This window comes from Palaemon carinicauda, chromosome 2 (genome assembly GCF_036898095.1).
Source record: "Palaemon carinicauda isolate YSFRI2023 chromosome 2, ASM3689809v2, whole genome shotgun sequence".
Lineage (NCBI taxonomy): Eukaryota > Metazoa > Arthropoda > Malacostraca > Decapoda > Palaemonidae > Palaemon > Palaemon carinicauda.
The window spans coordinates 12,958,458-12,981,163 of record NC_090726.1 but is presented as its reverse complement, the minus strand read 5'-3'; the positions used below and the strand labels follow the sequence as shown (position 1 = coordinate 12,981,163).

The window sequence follows — 22,706 nt, the reverse complement described above, 5'->3', positions numbered from 1 at the left end:
GGAAAAAATCCATGAGAGTCTTGGGGAAACCAGTGTAGAAAGGAAAACTTTTCTTCTAAAGTCTCTTCAGACATTCAGTCGTTAAAGACAATTAAAACTGCTTAAACATTAAACTTCAGAAAATTACAAATCGGCACACCTGTGTAGATACGTTAACCATTATCTCTCAGACTAGACTGCAGGTAAATGTCAGCAACCAAAATCAATACTATCAATAACATAACTAAAGCATAAAAAAAGGCAGTAGTATGCGAAGTAAACAAGACAGAACCGGAAAACACTTAAGAAAATTAGGAAAATACAGCTAAGAAAAACGCAGCAATAGGTATAAGAAATGAAAAGTACAGCATATGATAGACTAGAATAAAATCCATTGATTGAAAACTAGAAAGAAAAATATTGCAAATGCAGCGGTAACGAGACGAGATCAGAATAGAACTATGAAAAATTAGGTATTGGAAAAATTGTAGTACAATGGAAAAGTGGCTATTTAATATACTCATTACAACCTACAGTAATTTTGAATGTCAAAACAGTATTTTGGCTACAACAGACTTATTAACGAGATCAACAGTTTTTGTAGAATCATTTTTTCGTAGTCTTTTCGTTATTGATTTTTCTCAAAATCTATTGCTTTACTGATGGAGTTTCAACGTTCAGACTGATTGCAATTCTTGTTTCTTCATTTTCATACACGAGTTCCGGATGAGCCTGGAAGAAATCAAAGCCTGTAATGTACATATTAAATCCTAACTAGTCTATCTTTGCCGGAAGTAGGCCTACTCTTTACCTTAGCTGTAGCAAGAATTAGCTAAATTGCATTTAAATATTTTATATTCCTATTTCACTTGGGATCAGATAATTTTTTATTTTTACGAGGACTTTAATGCTAATTTGTCTCTTGCCTTTCAAAATTATATATATTTTCCTTGTTCTACCCATTGAAAATCGGCAGTTTCCATTTTTTGTTTACCCATTGTAAAACCACAGTTCCAACAATCTTTATAGGAAGCTGAACATCTGAACAACCTGAGAACAGAATTGTACCTAATAATCTTACAAGTTATAAGTTTCCAATCTTACAAGAATTTTACAAGTTATTCAAGTTCCCAGTCTCAAGTTATAAACATTCATAATCTAACAAGTTATACAAGTTCCCAGTCTCAAGTTATATACATTCATAATCTAACAAGTTATACACATTCACAACATTAAAAGTTTCACATTCACACTGTAAAAAGTTAGCCATATTCATAATTCTACAAGTAAACCATATTCGTGATTTCACAAGTTATCTATATTCGCAATCTTAAGCACATCATGCTAGCACTCACAAATTCTTATTTCGTTATAAGTCTTTCCTCGAACAGGAAAATATTTAACGACTCAATTTAAAAATTTAAAACCCCAAAGTAAATGAAATTATCTACAATATAAAACAACAACAAAATGCAGCAGTTTATGGTCCACTTCATTACAAAAACCTCAGAAGTTCATATTTTTGTCTGGGAATTGGCTAGTTTTCATCAGGGTTAAAAGAATACCTTTTAACCCTGGTTTTCATCACCACGCTGGCCAGTGCGGGTTGGTCCGATTGTTTACGGCCTATAGTAAAGGTTTCACCAAGTAACACTTTTTTTCGTTCAATCATAAATTTTAATATTTTTTACTTTTCTATATTATCAATTTGTTTTGAGAGATTTCATGTGCATTTACATTTATCGCCAAAATATATGTCCATCAATACTAACTTAACACACTGGTAACTAACGCCAAACAATATGTTCAAACATAAATGCTTTTGAATTTATAAAAATAATTACTTTAGCCAGGGACTGATGAACCTTTAATAATAATTAATTACACTCCCGTCTTTAATGTATTTATATTTCCCTATCACTATACCGCCTCTGATATTAAAGTTGCGGCCAACTAATTTACAACTTAAATAACTTTAGAAATAATTATTTTCGCCAGAAATAACTACTTTTAAATTAGTGCAGTCTAATCACCAATTTAAACTAACTTACCTATATTTCTTAGATTTAATTTCAAGACATTCATCATTTATTATTTGCATAATAACCATAAAGCTTAACAAATGTTGAAAGTAAGGTTTTATCCACCTACCAGTACTGGAAGTTTTGAATTTGTGGGTAAATTTTCAAGTAAATATTCTTATTAATCTGTTTACTCCAGTTCAGCTGAATGAGATGTTCCTTTTAAAAAAAATCCGTTCCTTATGCATCCGTTTATCGTTCAAGATTCAACACGTCACTCAGTATGATAATAAAAAATCTGTAAAAAAAAAATTAATTAATGTACAATATCTACCATTCCAAAAGACTTGCATATGAAGACATTACCAGCGAGAGAGCTATTTTTTTTCTATATTTACCAAAAAAAACAAACTCTTGAGTAATAAGAGCAATATTTTATTACTAAATTTCCATTCCAACTTGTGGCGAATATATCCCAATAAATATTTTAAGAATATTTTTAACGTGTTTATTCACTTGAACTGCATGTATAAAACTGGGAAAAACACCAACCTACTTGTGTCTGAAGCTGCAGAATACTTCAGACAAAATTGAAAACATTTAAATCCCCCAAGGTTTATATTTTATAAACTTGCTGCAAAAACACTAATGAGACTGCATTGATTAATTCCATATTCAACTTTTGTGAAAACTTCCCTACATATTTGTTAAAGAAAAGATTGAACTTCATTTACTAAACTCCAGTAACTAGTAAATGAGTCGAAGACATCAAGTAAAACAAATTCAAATGTAATCTGAATTCGCCATAAAAGGAAATACCTTGGCAAGATAAGTCATGAGAAATTCAAGTAAACGTCATATATCAAGATTAGAATCTACTGTAAATGCAACATCTATGTTTAAGAAAATAAAAAAATGAGTTCAATACTTACTATCTAAGGCGCTTCAGGTTTAGTGAAGCAAAGGGGATTCCTATTTGAATATGACCCAATTATCGAAGAAATACAGGTTTTAAAAAACTAGCCTTTTATGAGAGGTGGTAAATAAAACGGATTTTGAGTGAAGCGAAAAATCTATTTTTGGGTGAGATGGCCATGTCGTCCTGATGGAACTTCCTATAGGGTAGCTTCCGAGGGTATATTACAACTACGGCGATATTCCCAGAGAATTTACCTTAAGGTACCCATAATTCTAACTCCTGGAGCGAATATCCCTAATAAAAGAACCAGGGATATCGCGAAATATCAGGACATATTCTTGACAAGCCACATGGCAATCTGCACCACGAAAAGAGATAACACTTCGAAGGGGTCAATTGGCAAGAAAGCGTGCATTGCGCCGATCCTGGCGCCATCTGTATTCCTTGTAGCGATACACGAGGTGCTACAGATACTGTATGCAGGGAGGGGACCTACAGCCCTTTCATAAAAAGGGAAGGGCGGGTCCATCAGGACGACATGGCCATCTCACCCAAAAATTTTGGGCTCAAGCCATGTCGTCCTGATGGAAGTATACCAGAGCATTACTGTATCTGTGGATTCTCAAAACGTGCCGTACTCCCCGGAGGTATTTCCCCGGTCGACTAGACCTAGAGACCTAAGATGTTACCGTTATACATCTTTTCAACTAACCATAAACCATGTTAGAGCTTCCTGCCCCCTACAGGGAAGAGTCCTACTAGACTCTGGAAAAGTCTCGAAGAGTACATATACCTATGTATGAATAACACGCAAGACAATATAGTGGTCTCACCCTATATTATGTAAAGCATAGTTTATAAAGAACCACTGCGTCAATATGAAATATCGACCAGTTCTCCGTTCAATACTGTATTGGACAAAGGTTTATATCCGCATAGGAGGAAACTTGTATATCCGCCACCGTCCCCTTAGGCCTAGGGGATGGAGTCCTCCCGCTAAGGGAAAGCATAAACGAATGCAAAATTAGCTTGCATAAAGGAACAATCTATTAGAATTATCCCAGATAAATATACATAGAATGAATGCTCAATTATTATCAATAAATTGACACAGGTGAAGGAGACGCAAGGTTCTCAAGAACAAGTTTATTGACAGACAATAAATAAACAGGTTAACAACAATTATATATATATATATATATATATATATATATATATATATATATATATATATATATATATATATATATATATATATATATATATATATATATATATATATATATATATATAAGAGGAGGATAACCAAAAATTTAAGTATAAGCATGATAGTAAACAGAAACTTGTTTATCTTAAAGAAATACATTAGTGCCACTTTTAACATACCGAGGTATCAAAGTTATAAAAGTCTGTATTACTAATCAGTCACATTAGCGTTAGAAACGTTCGGCACACATGTCTGCACTTATGCTAAGTTCACCTTTGAAAGTGGAACAGTCAACATGGGCAACCCGGTGCCCTCACACTTAGTTTGTAGTACAGTATGTAACTACACACTCACCCTGGAATTAATCGTCCCAATTAAATCCACTGTTCCTCGCAGAGTTAAACAGCAGGGTTAACGACGCAACCCACTGCTACCACAGACCTCTTTAGTTGCTCCACTTGCTTCGCATAGTGACGAAAGAACACTCTGGAAGACTTCCAGCCAGTGTATGAACGAAGATGTTCAAAATCCATACAATTAAAGAAATTTAAGGATGAGGCAACTTTCCTCGGATCGTGACCAGCGGGTGTACTGTCAGGATCCGCTCTGCGAATAAAATATGTGATTTTCGCCCTGGGTTGTTTCAGTGATAAATTTGAGCCTGATGTTTCTCTCCTGAATAGTTGACCACCCTTGAAGTCTGAAGTTCTACAAAGATAGACCTTTAGGCATTCTACTGGACAGAGATGCATCTTCTTTCAGAGGGCAGATTCTCCGGGGACCCCACCTGTTGGTGGGTAACTCGTTCTTGGCGAGAAACGTAGGATCCGGAAACAGGTTCAGCTCTCCCCCATCCAAGAACTGAACACGACCTTCCTCTCTCGAGAGGGCTACAAACTCACTTACCCTGGCCTCGGACGCGAGTGCAAATAGGAAAATAACTTTTTGGGTCAAATCCTTTAACACGCACACTCATTGTTCAACAGTGAAGCGAAATGAAGAACTTTATCTAAAGACCATGAAATGGGCTTTGGAGGTGCTGAAGGTCTAAGCTTTTGGAACTTTATTAAAGATCTCGTTAGCGAGATCGACCTGGAAGGCATATAGAATGGGTCTTGTCAAAGCAGACTTACACGTAGAAATCGTGTTAGCTGCCAACCCTTGACCATGTAGGTGGATGAAGAAAGATAAGCAGAAGTCTGTCGAGATCTCCTGCGGATTCTTCGCCTTGACAAAGGCCACCCATTTTCTCCAAGATGACTCATATTTCCTTCTAGTAGATTTGCACTTATAATCCTCTAGGAAGTCTATGCTGTCTTTCGAAATCCCGAAACGCTTTCTCACAGCTAGGGAGAGAAAATCATGAGCTGTAGGGTCCGGGTTTTCTGTAATGAAGCGCAGACAGTCTACTTCTGGACTCGCTGGGTCAGAACTGGATCTGGTAGCGGTAGAAACTTCAACCGTAGTTCCAATGCCAGAGGGAACCACACGCTGTTCGGCCACTTGTGGGCCACTATTGCCGCTACCCCCTTGAAGGATCTCAGTTTGTTGAGGACCCTCAACAGAAGGTTGTGAGGAGGGAACAGATAAATCCTGGACCATCTGTTCCAGTCGAGGGACATCGCGTCCACTGCTTCCGCCAAGGGGTCCTCGTACGGGGACACGTACAGGGGCAACTTCTTGTCTTTCGTCGCAAAGAGGTCTATCTGCAGTTCTAGGACTTGACTCAAGATGAAGGAGAATGATCCTGCGTCTAGGGACCATTCCGACTATCGGTGTGAACCTGGATAGAGCCGTCCGCTGTCACATTGCGGACTCCTTGAAGGTGAACTGCCGACAGGTACCACTTCTTTTCCGCCAGTCGGAAGATGGCCAACATCACCTGGTTGAGAGGTGGCGACCTTGATCCTTGTCGATTCAAGCATCTCACAATCACCTCGCTGTCCAGCACCAACCTTATGTTGATCGAGCGACGCGGGGAGACTTTCTTCAAGGTAAGGAGCACTGCCATAGCTTCTAGAAAGTTTATGTGAAATGTCTTGAATAGATTGGACCAGGTCCCTTGGGCCTTCTTCCGATGAGAATGACCTCCCCACCCCTCCTTCGAGGCGTCTGTGTGAATAGTCACTGACGGGGGAGGTGGCTGAAGTAGTACCGACTTCTTTAGTAGTCTGGCTTGGGACCAAGGCTTGAGAAGAGTACGTAGACGAAGCGGAACTGGTCTTCTCAGATCTCTTCGCGCGTTTGATGCATAACTTCTCCAAACTCCGGTTGCATCCTTTAGCTGTGCTCTTAGCACCGGGTCTGTTACCGAAGCAAACTGGAGAGAATCCAGTACTCTCTCCTGTTCGCGTCTTGATATCCTTTCGGAATCCAGAAGTCTCTTGACAGAACCAGCTATCTCCTTCCTTTTCTTCGCCGGGATGGAGAATTGGTGTGACATTAGGTCCCAGTGGATTCCCAACCACTGGAACTTTTGAGATGGAGAAAGTACACACTTTTTTTCTGTTGATCTTGAAGCCTAGATACTCTAGGAACAGGATCACCTGCAGGGAAGCTTACAAGCATTCTGTCTTGGATGCTGCCCACACCAGCCAGTCGTCCAGGTAGGCTACTACCTGAATTCCCTTTAGGCGTAATTGTTTGAGAGCTACACTCGCAAGCTTCGTGAAGATCCTTGGGGCTATATTTAGCCCGAATGGCATGGCTCTGAAGGAGTATAGTCTTCGTTGTAGCCTGAACCCTAGTTAGGGGGAGAGTCGACGATTGATTGGAACGTGCCAATAGGCATCTGACAAATCTATGGAGACGGTAAATGCCCTCTTGGGCAGTAAGGTCCTTATGTGTTGCAGTGTTAGCATCTTGAGCTTGCAGTTCACTATGAACTTGTTGAGTGGCGACAAGTCCAGAATGACACTGAGTTTTTCCGAGTCCTTCTTGGGAACACAAAACAGCCTCCCTTGGAATTTGATGGACTTTACCCTTCGGATCACTTTTTTCTCCAACAGATCTTGGATGTACTACTCCAGAACGGGGGTGGAGTGTTGGAAAAACCGAGGGCACGGGGGTGGAGTGCTGTACCAGCTCCAGCCCAGTCCGTTTTTGAGTAGGCTGTAGGCCCAGGGATCAAAGGTCCACCGATCCCGAAAATTCTGAAGTCTCCCTCCTACCGGTATCATCTCACTTGGACTGTTGTCCTGAGGTCTTGCCTCCCTGACCGCGACCACCCCTGAATCCCCTTCCCCTTGAGGGGCGCCTAGACAAGCCTCTGGCTGCTCCTCTAGGCTTTGCTCTAAAGGAAGTTAACTGCCATTCGAACGTTGGGTTTAATGCCGGGGAGTGTGTCGACACGGCTTGGGGTACCCACTGGAATGTGGTCGGGGTTTGTGCCACCACCTGGGGCATTGAAGGCATCGGCAATTGCTGTTGCTGTCTAAATGGCTTGGCCGGCCGAGTAGGTAGCCTAGTCCTCTTAGTCTTCCTCTTTGGTTGGGGACCCTCATCCGGGGAAGACTTTCTCTTGATAGACAGGCCCCACTTCTGGAGAAGGTTCCTATTCTCCGTGGCGGCCTTATCAACAACCTCCTTGACCGATTCGTTAGGGAAAAGGTTTTTGCCCCAAATGTTGGAGGAGATTAGTTTCCTTGGCTCGTGCCTCACTGCAGCCGAGGCGAACACAAACTCCCTACAAGCTCTCCTCGCCCTGACGAAGCTGTAAAGATCCTTCGTCACTGTGGCCAGATGAGTCTTGGCCACTACCATGAACATCTCATGGACCTTGGGGTCACTTGCCATCGTCTCAAGAGTGGTCTGAAGAGACATTGAGGCAGCCAGTCTCTTTCGTCTCGAGCTCCCGCCGCAAAAGAAAGTCAGACAGCTTAGGGAGGTTCTCATCGAACTGACGTCCGGCAATATCAGCCTCCAACTTCCTGACTGAGAAGGTAAGATGGACGTCCTTCCAGTCCTTGTGGTCCATAGGTAGGGCCAGCGACAAGGGTTTACACTCCTCCAAGGAGGGGCATGGTTTGCCAGCCTCGACTGCTTTTAACACAGCCGCAAACCCTTTCTGCAAAAAGGGGAAGGCTCTAGCAGGAGAGGACACAAAGGAAGGGTGCTTCTTACTCAATGCAGCCACCTTTGAGTTCGTGAAGCCCCTCTCTTTCATTGAAGATTAAAACAAAGCTTGAGCCTTAGCATGGTCCATCACTATGACCTCCTTCGGCTCTGTCTCCTCCTTTGAAGCTGGTTCCTTCCTCAAACGGACATAACAGTCCGGATATGACCCTTTGCTGGGCCAGAATTCCACCTCCTCTAGGGGAACTGAACCCAACTTATCCGACATGACGATCTTTCCGATCGTCATCGGCATGTGCTCAGCATATCTCCATGGGTTAGCATCTGAGCACAAGGAAAGGTCTTTCACGTTGAGCCTCTTCTGGGGCCCACGTGATGCTGCAAGCTTCTGCATCTGCAGTTCCATTGCAGCCGCCTTCTCATTATTCTCCTTCTGCATTTGTTGGATCATTCCAACAATGGAGGAGAGGGCCTGTCCCAGCTCTACTGGGAGAGCGGACGATGTTGAGGGAATAGGTTCAGGGACCTGAACCGGAGCAGCCGACGCCTCGTCGGCCTCTTCCTCTAAAATGTCTGGGGCTTGATCTTCATCCTGGCCTTCTGCCAGGAGGTCTTCCTCCAGACGCTCGGACACGTCTGACATCCTGTCGTCCAACTGGATGTCCTGCAAGGCGACCGCGACTTCAGCATCCACCGGGATCTGAACTAGGGGGATCTCCTCTTGAGGCTGGGGAATCACTGCATCAGCTGATGCCCTGGGGAAAAGGTAAGCCCTCATCTTCTCACTTGGAAGATAAGGTCCAGAGGTGTTCTTCTGGAAGCCCCTTACCCAGGCACGAAGCTTCTCCCTTGCTAAATCCCTTGATTCCGCCGTCCTAGGGGAATCAAAAGCCTCAGTAATCAGGTTAGAGCACACGGTACATACCTGAGGGTCCCAATACCGGAGATCACCCTTGGAGACAGCGCATGCTGCGTGCCTCCTACATAACTCATGTCCGCAGAAGTTATTGCTGCGGACGTTTCAGAAAACACTTCCGCACTTCGGATGGTCCTCCTGTAAAGAGAGGATATTTCCATGAGTATCAAGTGAACTACTTATCACTGGATATGCACAGTTTAGCATAACAAAACAGAAAGGAAAGAGACACACTTGTGTTTCCCGCACAGTCAAATGTTGCAGCCTTACAGATAATAAAATCGTATGGTTAATCTGTCCTAGAGTAACCAATGAAAAATTTCCAGAGGAAACAGATGTAGCTCACACCTAAGGTATGATTTTAAAATACCGGATAGTACACAAGAAAGAACTCACTTTCTTATCTGTAAGGCAACACCAAAGGGCTGTGCAAGACAACACAAAAGTGTTTTTAAACAGTGTTGTAACAATACTATACTATAGTTTTCTCCCTACAGTATATGCTATACTGAAGAATACTGGTACAGTATAGAAGGTAATGTGCCGGCCGGCACTCCCCATAACTAGCATTAAAGTATACTACTTAACAGCTATAAGGCGGCAGAACGCTGGTTCAAATGCATGTGCCGACCGGCAGTAACTGCCGGACGGCAGAACCAGAGAACTCCGACTGTCCGACTACCGGCCACATAGGCCGGCAGCCGGCTAGGGTACAACACTAGAAGAAAACAGAATGGATGCCGGGATAAGAGAGTGTACTACCTCAAAGCCCGGCAATCCAAAAAAGTGCATACAAGGAAGGGGAGAATCTAATTCAGGCTTCCTGACCAATGTCGTCTGGCTCTACAGACAGACATGGATGAGGGACCAAGGGAGGTCCGGGCAGCACTCAAAGCAGAAGACCTTTGCCGGCCAGCACATTCTGCCGGCCGGCAAGGGACTGAGTCAACTCCACATCCTAACCTATACTAGGTCCAGATGTAGAACGACGTACAGTACTGTAACGGCTAGGCCATTACAGAAAAAAAAAAGGGGGAAGGAACGAAGAGGCTCCTACCAACCTTGCTTTAGTAAAGAATCACCCGCAGCCAAGAAAACTCTTCTTAGCCTAAGGGAGATCCAAGAAGGGAGACCAGCAATACTTGCCAACTCCCACTGAACCAAAGCAAGGTAGGTGTTGCTACTCCCAGGGAAAGGATCTTATCCTCGCCACCGAGAACAGCAACAAGGACTAGTCTGCTAGATCACAAGAAGAAGGAATCATCTCGTACAGAAACCTTCGGAAGTGACCTAAGGAGGCTAAGCCTCCTATGTCTGCGTCAGACTAGCGAGGGAGAGACTACCCCAAGCCAGACAAACACAGACTCAGACTAAGAACTCTGATGTTCTGCCCCCTCTCTGAAGCCAGACTTACTGGAACAGGAAGGAACAGTAACACCAATATAGTTGTATCGAAAGTTAATTCAGATAAACCACTAGGGTTAAGCCCAAGGCTTAAACAGAGGGAAAGGGATTGCATACCTTCTCCGAAGAAAAGAGAGCAACCGGGGAGTATGAGAAAGTATACTAAGGCCCCATAGGCAACTTAGCCTAGACGCCAAGAGAATCGATTACCTAAATCACCGAAACTCACTCGTATACTATCTTGGAAAAAATCAGCAATCTTAAATGTATAAAACTGCCTAAAGCTTCAACAAAATTTTAAAACACTCGGAAATCCAAAAATCATGCAGGAAAGTACTAGGGCCAAACGATTAGGCTACATGGTCTGGCGTAGGCCAGAATTGGCGAATACTTCGCCAAAACAAGAAATACTAAAAGCACGAATAAGGAAATCCTATGTAACGCTAAACAGCTAAAATTATTAAAGCAAAACAGCCGGGAACGTCGCTCTAGCTAACTAAAACTCATACCTAGCGAGTGACAGCGTCCAGGACGCCTCCGGTAGGCAACTGCTCTTGTAACAAAGATTATTACTATTAATCACTATAAAAATTACCAAGAGCCTACATTCATACATAAAAGAAATAATACTCAACTTATCAGAGGCAGACGAAGTTGGAGAAAGCATAATAACTTTATTAAATCCAAGATTTTGCGAGAAACACTGGAAAAAACACAGTTGTTAAGCTACGCAAAAAGGAATACAGATGGTGCCAAGATCGGCGCAATGCACGCTTACGAAACGGGAGAAGAGAGAGCCTTGCGAGCGGCTCTCCTTTTTCTTTCACGTTTTCGTTTTCTTGCCAATTGACCCCTTCGAAGTGTTATCTCTGTTCGGGGTGCAGATTGCCATTTGGCGTGTCAAGAATATGTCCTCTGATATTTCGCGATATCCCTGGTTCTTTTATTAGGGATATTCACTCCAGGAGTTAGAATTCTGGGTACCCTAAGGTAAATTCTCTGGGAATATCGCCGTAGTTGTAATATATCCTAGGAAGCTACCCTATAGGAACTTCCATCAGGACGACATGGCTTCAGCCCAAAATCTAAAATAACTAGAAACGTCATGTTCCTTTGGTAGTTAAGATATTCTAACTTTTTTTAAATAAAAAGGTTAAATTTGATACTTTAAATTTAAACCAAATACATAAACCATGTATTTTGCCGATTTGATATCTTATTTTAGGCATTTCTGACCATGAATGAGGTAAACCACCTTTTCTATTGTTTTTGTACCAATTACATTTCAGACAGTTATGAGGGACTTTGTAAGAAACCTAGGTTTTAGGCCGGGGAATTGGGTAAAGTTATTTGTAGCAATACATCTGACAAGAAATGCAAAAAAAATAACAAGCTAACCCAGTTGGAGAAATATAGTTCGTGAAACTGGCTGGAAGTTAAAGTTTCAATTATCTTGTTCATCTACACCTTATGGTTTTTTCTCCGCCGTGGCTCACTATGCTTGAAAAATTAGCATTACATCACTGCTACCTAGTTCTAGTAAGAAGTACAATAGGCTGTTTATGCTTGCACCGTCGGTCATTATTTCAGGTTTATTTTTTTATACATTCAATTGAGCAACAATAACTATACACAGAACAGAACATTTCCATCATAACCAATTACGGAAATTGTTTACACAAATTTGAGGGATTGTACATCGCTCGTGGATAAGTATGTTAATAGTCATACTGGATCTGAATGGGGATGGGTAGAAAAATGGATGTTTTGGATCATGTAACTTATACATACTGTAAATATTTGGAATCTCGTAATATTAAAACTTCTGGTAATTAAGTAAAAGAAAAAAAAAGCTGGCAAATTCCAATACAAACAAGTCATGCGCAAATACTCTTAATCAGTCTCAGTTTTAAACATTGAATCTAGCAAGAAAAACTTCAAATTTTAATTGACTGATATGGAAGGCGTTATGCCCCAGCCTCCATTCAAAAGGACAATGCCAAAATAACCAGCACTCTCCAATTTCTTAGAGAATTCCGCTTCCGCTGATATTTATAGTACCATGTCAAACTTAATTTTCAATTTACATGCCTTTGAACGTAAAAGCGCAGACTAGATTTCATTGAAAATAAAAATTTTAGTTAAAAACAAACAAAAGTACTAAGATTGCTTACAAAACCTCCATAAGTATGTAACCATTGTCACTATGCCTTCACAAGTGATTAAGCAGTCACAAGCCTTCACAAGTGATTAAACAGTCACAAATCTTCACTAGTGTGTAACCACAGTCACTAAACCTTATAAAGTGTGTAACCAATTACAAACCTTCACTAGGCAGTAACCACAGTAACTGAACCTTCATAAGTGTGTAGCAAGGGTCACTAGACCTTCACAAGCGTGTAACAAGGTCACTAAACATTCACAAGTGTGTAACCAGGTCACTAAACATTCACAAGTGTGTAACCAGGTCACTAAACATTCACAAGTGTGTAACCAGGTCACTAAACATTCACAAGTGTGTAACCAGGTCACTAAACTTTCAAAAGACTAACCAGAGCCTTTGAACATTAACCCTTGTATAATACAAATATCCATTAAACCTTTTGTGTGAAGAGAGATAGTAAACTTTCGCATTTCTGTAACCACACTCCCTAAAAATTAACATTTCTATAACCATTGTCCCTAAACATTCACATTTCTGTAACCAAACTCGCTTTGTAATGAACTTCACTAAACATTCAGTCAGTAAACCTTCACATTTCTGTAAGCAGTCACTTTGTAACGAACTTCGCTAAACATTCAGTCACTAAACATTCACATTTCTGTAAGCAGTGACTTTGTAACGAACGACACTAAACATTGTCACATTGTCACTAAACATTCACATTTCCGTAAGCAGTCACTATGTAACTAACGTCACTAAACATTGTCACTAAACATTCACATTTCCGTAAGCAGTCACTTTGTGACGAACGTCACTAAACATTGCCACTAAGCATTCACATTTCTGTAAGCTGATTTACTTTGTAACAAACGCCACTAACCGTTCACATTTGTGTAACAAACGCCACTAACCGTTCACGTCTGTGTAACAAACGCCACTAACCGTTCACGTCTGTGTAACAAACGCCACTAACCGTTCACGTCTGTGTAACAAACGCCACTAACCGTTCACGTCTGTGTAACAAACGCCACTAACCGTTCACGTCTGTGTAACAAACGCCACTAACCGTTCACGTCTGTGTAACAAACGCCACTAACCGTTCACGTCTGTGTAACAAACGCCACTAACCGTTCACGTCTGTGTAACAAACGCCACTAACCGTTCACGTCTGTGTAACAAACGCCACTAACCGTTCACGTCTGTGTAACAAACGCCACTAACCGTTCGCGTCTGTGTAACAAACGCCACTAACCGTTCACGTCTGTGTAACAAACGCCACTAACCGTTCGCGTCTGTGTAACAAACGCCACTAACCGTTCACGTCTGTGTAACAAACGCCACTAACCGTTCGCGTCTGTGTAACAAACGCCACTAACCGTTCACGTCTGTGTAACAAACGCCACTAACCGCTCGCGTCTGTGTAACAAACGCCACTAACCGCTCACGTCTGTGTAACAAACGCCACTAACCGCTCGCGTCTGTGTAACAAACGCCACTAACCGCTCACGTCTGTGTAACAAACGCCACTAACCGCTCGCGTCTGTGTAACAAACGCCACTAACCGCTCACGTCTGTGTAACAAACGTCACTAACCGCTCGCGTCTGTGTAACAAACGTCACTAACCGCTCACGTCTGTGTAACAAACGTCACTAACCGCTCGCGTCTGTGTAACAAACGTCAATAACCGCTCGCGTCTGTAACAAACGTCACAAACCGCTCACGTCTGTGTAACAACCGTCACTAACCGCTTGCGTCTGTGTAACAAACGTCACTAACCGCTCACACCTGTGTAACAAACGTCACTAACCGCTCACATCTGTGTAACAAACGTCACTAACCGCTCACATCTGTGTAACAAACGTCACTAATCATTGTGATTTGTGTAACAAACTTCACTAAACATTGACATTTGTGTAACAAACATCACTAAACATTGACATTTGTGTAACAAACGTCACTAAATATTGACATTTGTGTAACAAACGTCACTAAATATTGACATTTGTGTAACAAACGTCACTAAATATTGACATTTGTGTAACAAACGTCACTAAACATTGACATTTGTGTAACAAACGTCACTAAACATTGACATTTGTGTAACAAACGTCACTAAAAATTGACATTTGAGTAACAAAAGTCACTAAACATTGACATTTGTGTAACAAACGTCACTAAACATCCAGATTTGTGTAACAAACTTCACTAAACATCCAGATTTGTGTAACAAACTTCACTAAACATCCAGATTTGTGTAATAAACTTCACTAAACATCCAGATTTGTGTAACAAACTTCACTAAACATCCAGATTTGTGTAACAAACTTCACTAAACATCCAGATTTGTGTAACAAACTTCACTAAACATCCAGATTTGTGTAACAAATGTCACTAAAGATCCAGATTTGTGTAACAAACTTCACTTAACACCCTCATTTGTGTAACGTCACCAAACACCCACATTTCTGTAACAAAGGTCACCAAACACCCACATTTGTGTAACAATCGTCACTACACTGACACATTTGTAACAAACGTCACTAAACATTGACATTTGTGTAACAAACGTCGCTAAACATTGACATTTGTGTAACAAACGTCACAAACCGTTCACATTTGTGTAACAAACGCCACTAACAGTTCACATTTGTGTAACAAACGCCACTAAACATTGACATTTGTGTAACAAACTCACTTAAACATTGACATTTGTGTAAAAAACGCCACTAACCGTTCACGTCTGTAAAAAACGCCACTAACCGTTCACGTCTGTGTAACAAACGTCACTAACCGTTCACGTCTGTGTAACAAACGTCACTAACCGCTCACGTCTGTGTAACAAACGTCACTAACCGCTCACGTCTGTGTAACAAACGTCACTAACCGCTCACGTCTGTGTAACAAACGTCACTAACCGCTCACGTCTGTGTAACAAACGTCACTAACCGCTCACGTCTGTGTAACAAACGTCACTAACCGCTCACGTCTGTGTAACAAACGTCACTAACCGCTCACGTCTGTGTAACAAACGTCACTAACCGCTCACGTCTGTGTAACAAACGTCACTAACCGCTCACGTCTGTGTAACAAACGTCACTAACCGCTCACGTCTGTGTAACAAACGTCACTAACCGCTCACGTCTGTGTAACAAACGTCACTAACCGCTCACGTCTGTGTAACAAACGTCACTAACCGCTCACGTCTGTGTAACAAACGTCACTAACCGCTCACGTCTGTGTAACAAACGTCACTAACCGCTCACGTCTGTGTAACAAACGTCACTAACCGCTCACGTCTGTGTAACAAACGTCACTAACCGCTCACGTCTGTGTAACAAACGTCACTAACCGCTCACGTCTGTGTAACAAACGTCACTAACCGCTCACGTCTGTGTAACAAACGTCACAAACCGCTCACGTCTGTGTAACAAACGTCACAAACCGCTCACGTCTGTGTAACAAACGTCACAAACCGCTCACGTCTGTGTAACAAACGTCACAAACCGCTCACGTCTGTAACAAACGTCACAAACCGCTCACGTCTGTGTAACAAACGTCACAAACCGCTCACGTCTGTGTAACAAACGTCACAAACCGCTCACGTCTGAGTAACAAACGTCACAAACCGCTCACGTCTGAGTAACAAACGTCACTAACAGCTCGCATCTGTGTAACAAACGTCACTAACCGCTCACATCTGTGTAACAAACGTCACTAACCGCTCACATCTGTGTAACAAACGTCACTAAACATTGTGATTTGTGTAACAAACTTCACTAAATATTGACATTTGTGTAACAAACATCACTAAACATTGACGTTTGTGTAACAAACGTCACTAAATATTGACATTTGTGTAACAAACATCACTAAACATTGACATTTGTGTAACAAACGTCACTAAACATTGACATTTGTGTAACAAACGTCACTAAAGATTGACATTTGAGTAACAAAAGTTACTAAAAATTGACATTTGAGTAACAAAAGTCACTAAACATCGACATTTGCGTAACAAACATCACTAAACATCGACATTTGCGTAACAAACATCACTAAACATAGACATGTGTGTAACAAAAGTCACTAAACATCCATACTTGTGTAACAAGCTTCTCTATACATCCATATTTGTCTGACAAACTTCACTAAACATCCAGATTTGTGTAACAAACTTCACTAAAGATCCAGATTTGTGTAAAAAACTTCACTAAACATCCAGATTTGTGTAACAAACTTCACTAAACATCCAGATTTGTGTAACAAACTTCACTAAACATCCAGATTTGTGTAACAAACTTCACTAAACATCCAGATTTGTGTTACAAATGTCACTAAAGATCCAGATTTGTGTAACAAACTTCACTTAACACCCTCATTTGTGTAACGTCACCAAACACCCACATTTCTGTAACAAAGGTCACTACACTGACACATTTGTGTAACAATCGTCACTACACTGACACATTTGTAACAAACTTCACTAAACATTGACATTTGTGTAACAAACGTCGCTAAACATTGACATTTGTGTAACAAACGTCACTAACCGTTCACATTTGTGTAACAAACGCCACTAACAGTTCACATTTGTGTAACAAACGCCACTAAACATTGACATTTGTGTAACAAACTCACTTAAACATTGACATTTGTGTAAAAAACGCCACTAACCGTTCACGTCTGTGTAACAAACGTCACTAACCGTTCACGTCTGTGTAACAAACGTCACTAACCGTTCACGTCTGTGTAACAAACGTCACTAACCGTTCACGTCTGTGTAACAAACGTCACTAACTGCTCACGTCTCTGTAACAAACGTCACAAACCGCTCACGTCTGTGTAACAAACGTCACTAACCGCTCACGTCTGTGTAACAAACGTCACTAACCGCTCACGTCTGTGTAACAAACGTCACTAACCGCTCACGTCTGTGTAACAAACGTCACTAACCGCTCACGTCTGTGTAACAAACGTCACTAACCGCTCACGTCTGTGTAACAAACGTCACTAACCGCTCACGTCTGTGTAACAAACGTCACTAACCGCTCACGTCTGTGTAACAAACGTCACTAACCGCTCACGTCTGTGTAACAAACGTCACTAACCGCTCACGTCTGTGTAACAAACGTCACAAACCGCTCACGTCTGTGTAACAAACGTCACAAACCGCTCACGTCTGTGTAACAAACGTCACAAACCGCTCACGTCTGTGTAACAAACGTCACAAACCGCTCACGTCTGTGTAACAAACGTCACAAACCGCTCACGTCTGTGTAACAAACGTCACAAACCGCTCACGTCTGTGTAACAAACGTCACAAACCGCTCACGTCTGAGTAACAAACGTCACAAACCGCTCACGTCTGAGTAACAAACGTCACTAACAGCTCGCATCTGTGTAACAAACGTCACTAACCGCTCACATCTGTGTAACAAACGTCACTAACCGCTCACATCTGTGTAACAAACGTCACTAAACATTGTGATTTGTGTAACAAACTTCACTAAATATTGACATTTGTGTAACAAACATCACTAAACATTGACATTTATGTAACAAACGTCACTAAATATTGACATTTGTGTAACAAACATCACTAAACATTGACATTTGTGTAACAAACGTCACTAAACATTGACATTTGTGTAACAAACGTCACTAAAGATTGACATTTGAGTAACAAAAGTCACTAAAAATTGACATTTGAGTAACAAAAGTCACTAAACATCGACATTTGCGTAACAAACATCACTAAACATCGACATTTGCGTAACAAACATCACTAAACATAGACATGTGTGTAACAAAAGTCACTAAACATCCATACTTGTGTAACAAGCTTCTCTATACATCCATATTTGTCTAACAAACTTCTCTAAACATCCATATTTGTGTAACAAACATCACTAAAGATCCAGATTTGTGTAAAAAACTTCACTAAACATCCAGATTTGTGTAACAAACTTCACTAAACATCCAGATTTGTGTAACAAACTTCACTAAACATCCAGATTTGTGTAACAAACTTCACTAAACATCCAGATTTGTGTAACAAACTTCACTAAACATCCAGATTTGTGTTACAAATGTCACTAAAGATCCAGATTTGTGTAACAAACTTCACTTAACACCCTCATTTGTGTAACGTCACCAAACACCCACATTTCTGTAACAAAGGTCACCAAACACCCACATTTGTGTAACAATCGTCACTACACTGACACATTTGTAACAAACTTCACTAAACATTGACATTTGTGTAACAAACGTCGCTAAATATTGACATTTGTGTAACAAACGTCACTAACCGTTCACATTTGTGTAACAAACGCCACTAACAGTTCACATTTGTGTAACAAACGCCACTAAACATTGACATTTGTGTAACAAACTCACTTAAACATTGACATTTGTGTAAAAAACGCCACTAACCGTTCACATCTGTGTAACAAACGCCACTAACCGTTCACATCTGTGTAACAAACGTCACTAACCGTTCACGTCTGTGTAACAAACGTCACTAACCGTTCACGTCTGTGTAACAAACGTCACTAACCGCTCACGTCTGTAACAAACGTCACAAACCGCTCACGTCTAACAAACGTCACAAACCGCTCACGTCTGTAACAAACGTCACAAACCGCTCACGTCTGTAACAAACGTCACAAACCGCTCACGTCTGTGTAACAAACGTCACAAACCGCTCACGTCTGTGTAACAAACGTCACAAACCGCTCAAGTCTGTGTAACAAACGTCACAAACCGCTCACGTCTGAGTAACAAACGTCACTAACCGCTCGCATCTGTGTAACAAACGTCACTAACCGCTCACATCTGTAACAAACGTCACTAACCGCTCACATCTGTGTAACAAACGTCACTAACCGCTCACATCTGTAACAAAAGTCACTAAACATTGTGATTTGTGTAAAAAACTTCACTAAACATTGATATTTGTGTAACAAACATCACTAAACATTGACATTTATGTAACAAACGCCACTAAACATTGACATTTGTGTAACAAACTCACTTAAACATTGACATTTGTGTAAAAAACGCCACTAACCGTTCACGTCTGTGTAACAAACGTCACTAACCGTTCACGTCTGTGTAACAAACGTCACTAACCGTTCACGTCTGTGTAACAAACGTCACTAACCGCTCACGTCTGTGTAACAAACGTCACTAACCGCTCACGTCTGTGTAACAAACGTCACTAACCGCTCACGTCTGTGTAACAAACGTCACTAACCGCTCACGTCTGTGTAACAAACGTCACTAACCGCTCACGTCTGTGTAACAAAGGTCACTAACCGCTCACGTCTGTGTAACAAACGTCACTAACCGCTCACGTCTGTGTAACAAACGTCACTAACCGCTCACGTCTGTGTAACAAACGTCACTAACCGCTCACGTCTGTGTAACAAACGTCACTAACCGCTCACGTCTGTGTAACAAACGTCACTAACCGCTCACGTCTGTGTAACAAACGTCACTAACCGCTCACGTCTGTGTAACAAACGTCACTAACCGCTCACGTCTGTGTAACAAACGTCACAAACCGCTCACGTCTGTGTAACAAACGTCACAAACCGCTCACGTCTGTGTAACAAACGTCACAATCCGCTCACGTCTGTGTAACAAACGTCACAAACCGCTCACGTCTGTGTAACAAACGTCACAAACCGCTCACGTCTGTGTAACAAACTTCACAAACCGCTCACGTCTGTGTAACAAAAGTCACAAACCGCTCACGTCTGAGTAACAAACGTCACAAACCGCTCACGTCTGAGTAACAAACGTCACAAACCGCTCACGTCTGAGTAACAAACGTCACTAACAGCTCGCATCTGTGTAACAAACGTCACTAACCGCTCACATCTGTGTAACAAACGTCACTAACCGCTCACATCTGTGTAACAAACGTCACTAAACATTGTGATTTGTGTAACAAACTTCACTAAATATTGACATTTGTGTAACAAACATCACTAAACATTGACATTTATGTAACAAACGTCACTAAATATTGACATTTGTGTAACAAACATCACTAAACATTGACATTTGTGTAACAAACGTCACTAAACATTGACATTTGTGTAACAAACGTCACTAAAGATTGACATTTGAGTAACAAAAGTCACTAAAAATTGACATTTGAGTAACAAAAGTCACTAAACATCGACATTTGCGTAACAAACATCACTAAACATCGACATTTGCGTAACAAACATCACTAAACATAGACATGTGTGTAACAAAAGTCACTAAACATCCATACTTGTGTAACAAGCTTCTCTATACATCCATATTTGTCTAACAAACTTCTCTAAACATCCATATTTGTGTAACAAACATCACTAAAGATCCAGATTTGTGTAAAAAACTTCACTAAACATCCAGATTTGTGTAACAAACTTCACTAAACATCCAGATTTGTGTAACAAACTTCACTAAACATCCAGATTTGTGTAACAAACTTCACTAAACATCCAGATTTGTGTTACAAATGTCACTAAAGATCCAGATTTGTGTAACAAACTTCACTTAACACCCTCATTTGTGTAACAAACTTCACTTAACACCCTCATTTGTGTAACGTCACCAAACACCCACATTTCTGTAACAAAGGTCACCAAACACCCACATTTGTGTAACAATCGTCACTACACTGACACATTTGTAACAAACTTCACTAAACATTGACATTTGTGTAACAAACGTCGCTAAATATTGACATTTGTGTAACAAACGTCACTAACCGTTCACATTTGTGTAACAAACGCCACTAACAGTTCACATTTGTGTAACAAACGCCACTAAACATTGACATTTGTGTAACAAACTCACTTAAACATTGACATTTGTGTAAAAAACGCCACTAACCGTTCACATCTGTGTAACAAACGCCACTAACCGTTCACATCTGTGTAACAAACGTAACTAACCGTTCACGTCTGTGTAACAAACGTCACTAACCGTTCACGTCTGTAACAAACGTCACTAACCGCTCACGTCTGTAACAAACGTCACTAACCGCTCACGTCTGTAACAAACGTCACAAACCGCTCACGTCTGTAACAAACGTCACAAACCGCTCACGTCTGTAACAAACGTCACAAACCGCTCACGTCTGTGTAACAAACGTCACAAACCGCTCACGTATGTGTAACAAACGTCACAAACCGCTCAAGTCTGTGTAACAAACGTCACAAACCGCTCACGTCTGAGTAACAAACGTCACTAACCGCTCGCATCTGTGTAACAAACGTCACTAACCGCTCACATCTGTAACAAACGTCACTAACCGCTCACATCTGTGTAACAAACGTCACTAACCGCTCACATCTGTAACAAAAGTCACTAAACATTGTGATTTGTGTAACAAACTTCACTAAACATTGATATTTGTGTAACAAACATCACTAAACATTGACATTTATGTAACAAACATCACTAAACATTGACATTTATGTAACAAACGTCACTAAATATTGACATTTGTGTAACAAACGTCACTAAACATTGACATTTGTGTAACAAACGTCACTAAACATTGACATTTGTGTAACAAACGTCAATAAAAATTGACATTTGAATAACTAAAGTCACTAAACATTGACATTTGTGTAACAAACATCACTAAACATCAACATTTGCGTAACAAACATCACTAAACATCGACATTTGCGTAACAAACATCACTAAACATTGACATTTGCATAACAAACCTCACGAAACATTGACATGTGTGTAACAAAAGTCACTAAACATCCATACTTGTGTAACAAGCTTCTCTATACATCCATATTTGTCTAACAAACTTCTCTATACATCCATATTTGTGTAACAAACATCACTAAGCATCCAGATTTGTGTAAAAAACTTCACTAAACATCCAGATTTGTGTAACAAACTTCACTAAACATCCAGATTTGTGTAACAAACTTCACTAAACATCCAGATTTGTGTAACAAACTTCACTAAACATCCAGATTTGTGTAACAAACTT

The 22,706-nt window shown here is 40.9% G+C and overlaps 1 long non-coding RNA gene across 1 annotated transcript in view; it reads right to left on the bottom strand.

Annotated features, from left to right (window-relative positions):
- Positions 1-470: 470 nt before the first annotated feature.
- LOC137615289 (uncharacterized) overlaps positions 471-22,706 on the bottom strand; it is a 26,859-nt gene continuing 4,623 nt past the window's right edge. The window contains exons 2-3 of the long non-coding RNA XR_011039206.1: positions 2,131-2,298; positions 471-711 (exon numbers count right to left, since the gene is read on the bottom strand). This is a non-coding gene — a long non-coding RNA (uncharacterized lncRNA). The remainder of the gene's footprint in view (positions 712-2,130; positions 2,299-22,706) is intronic.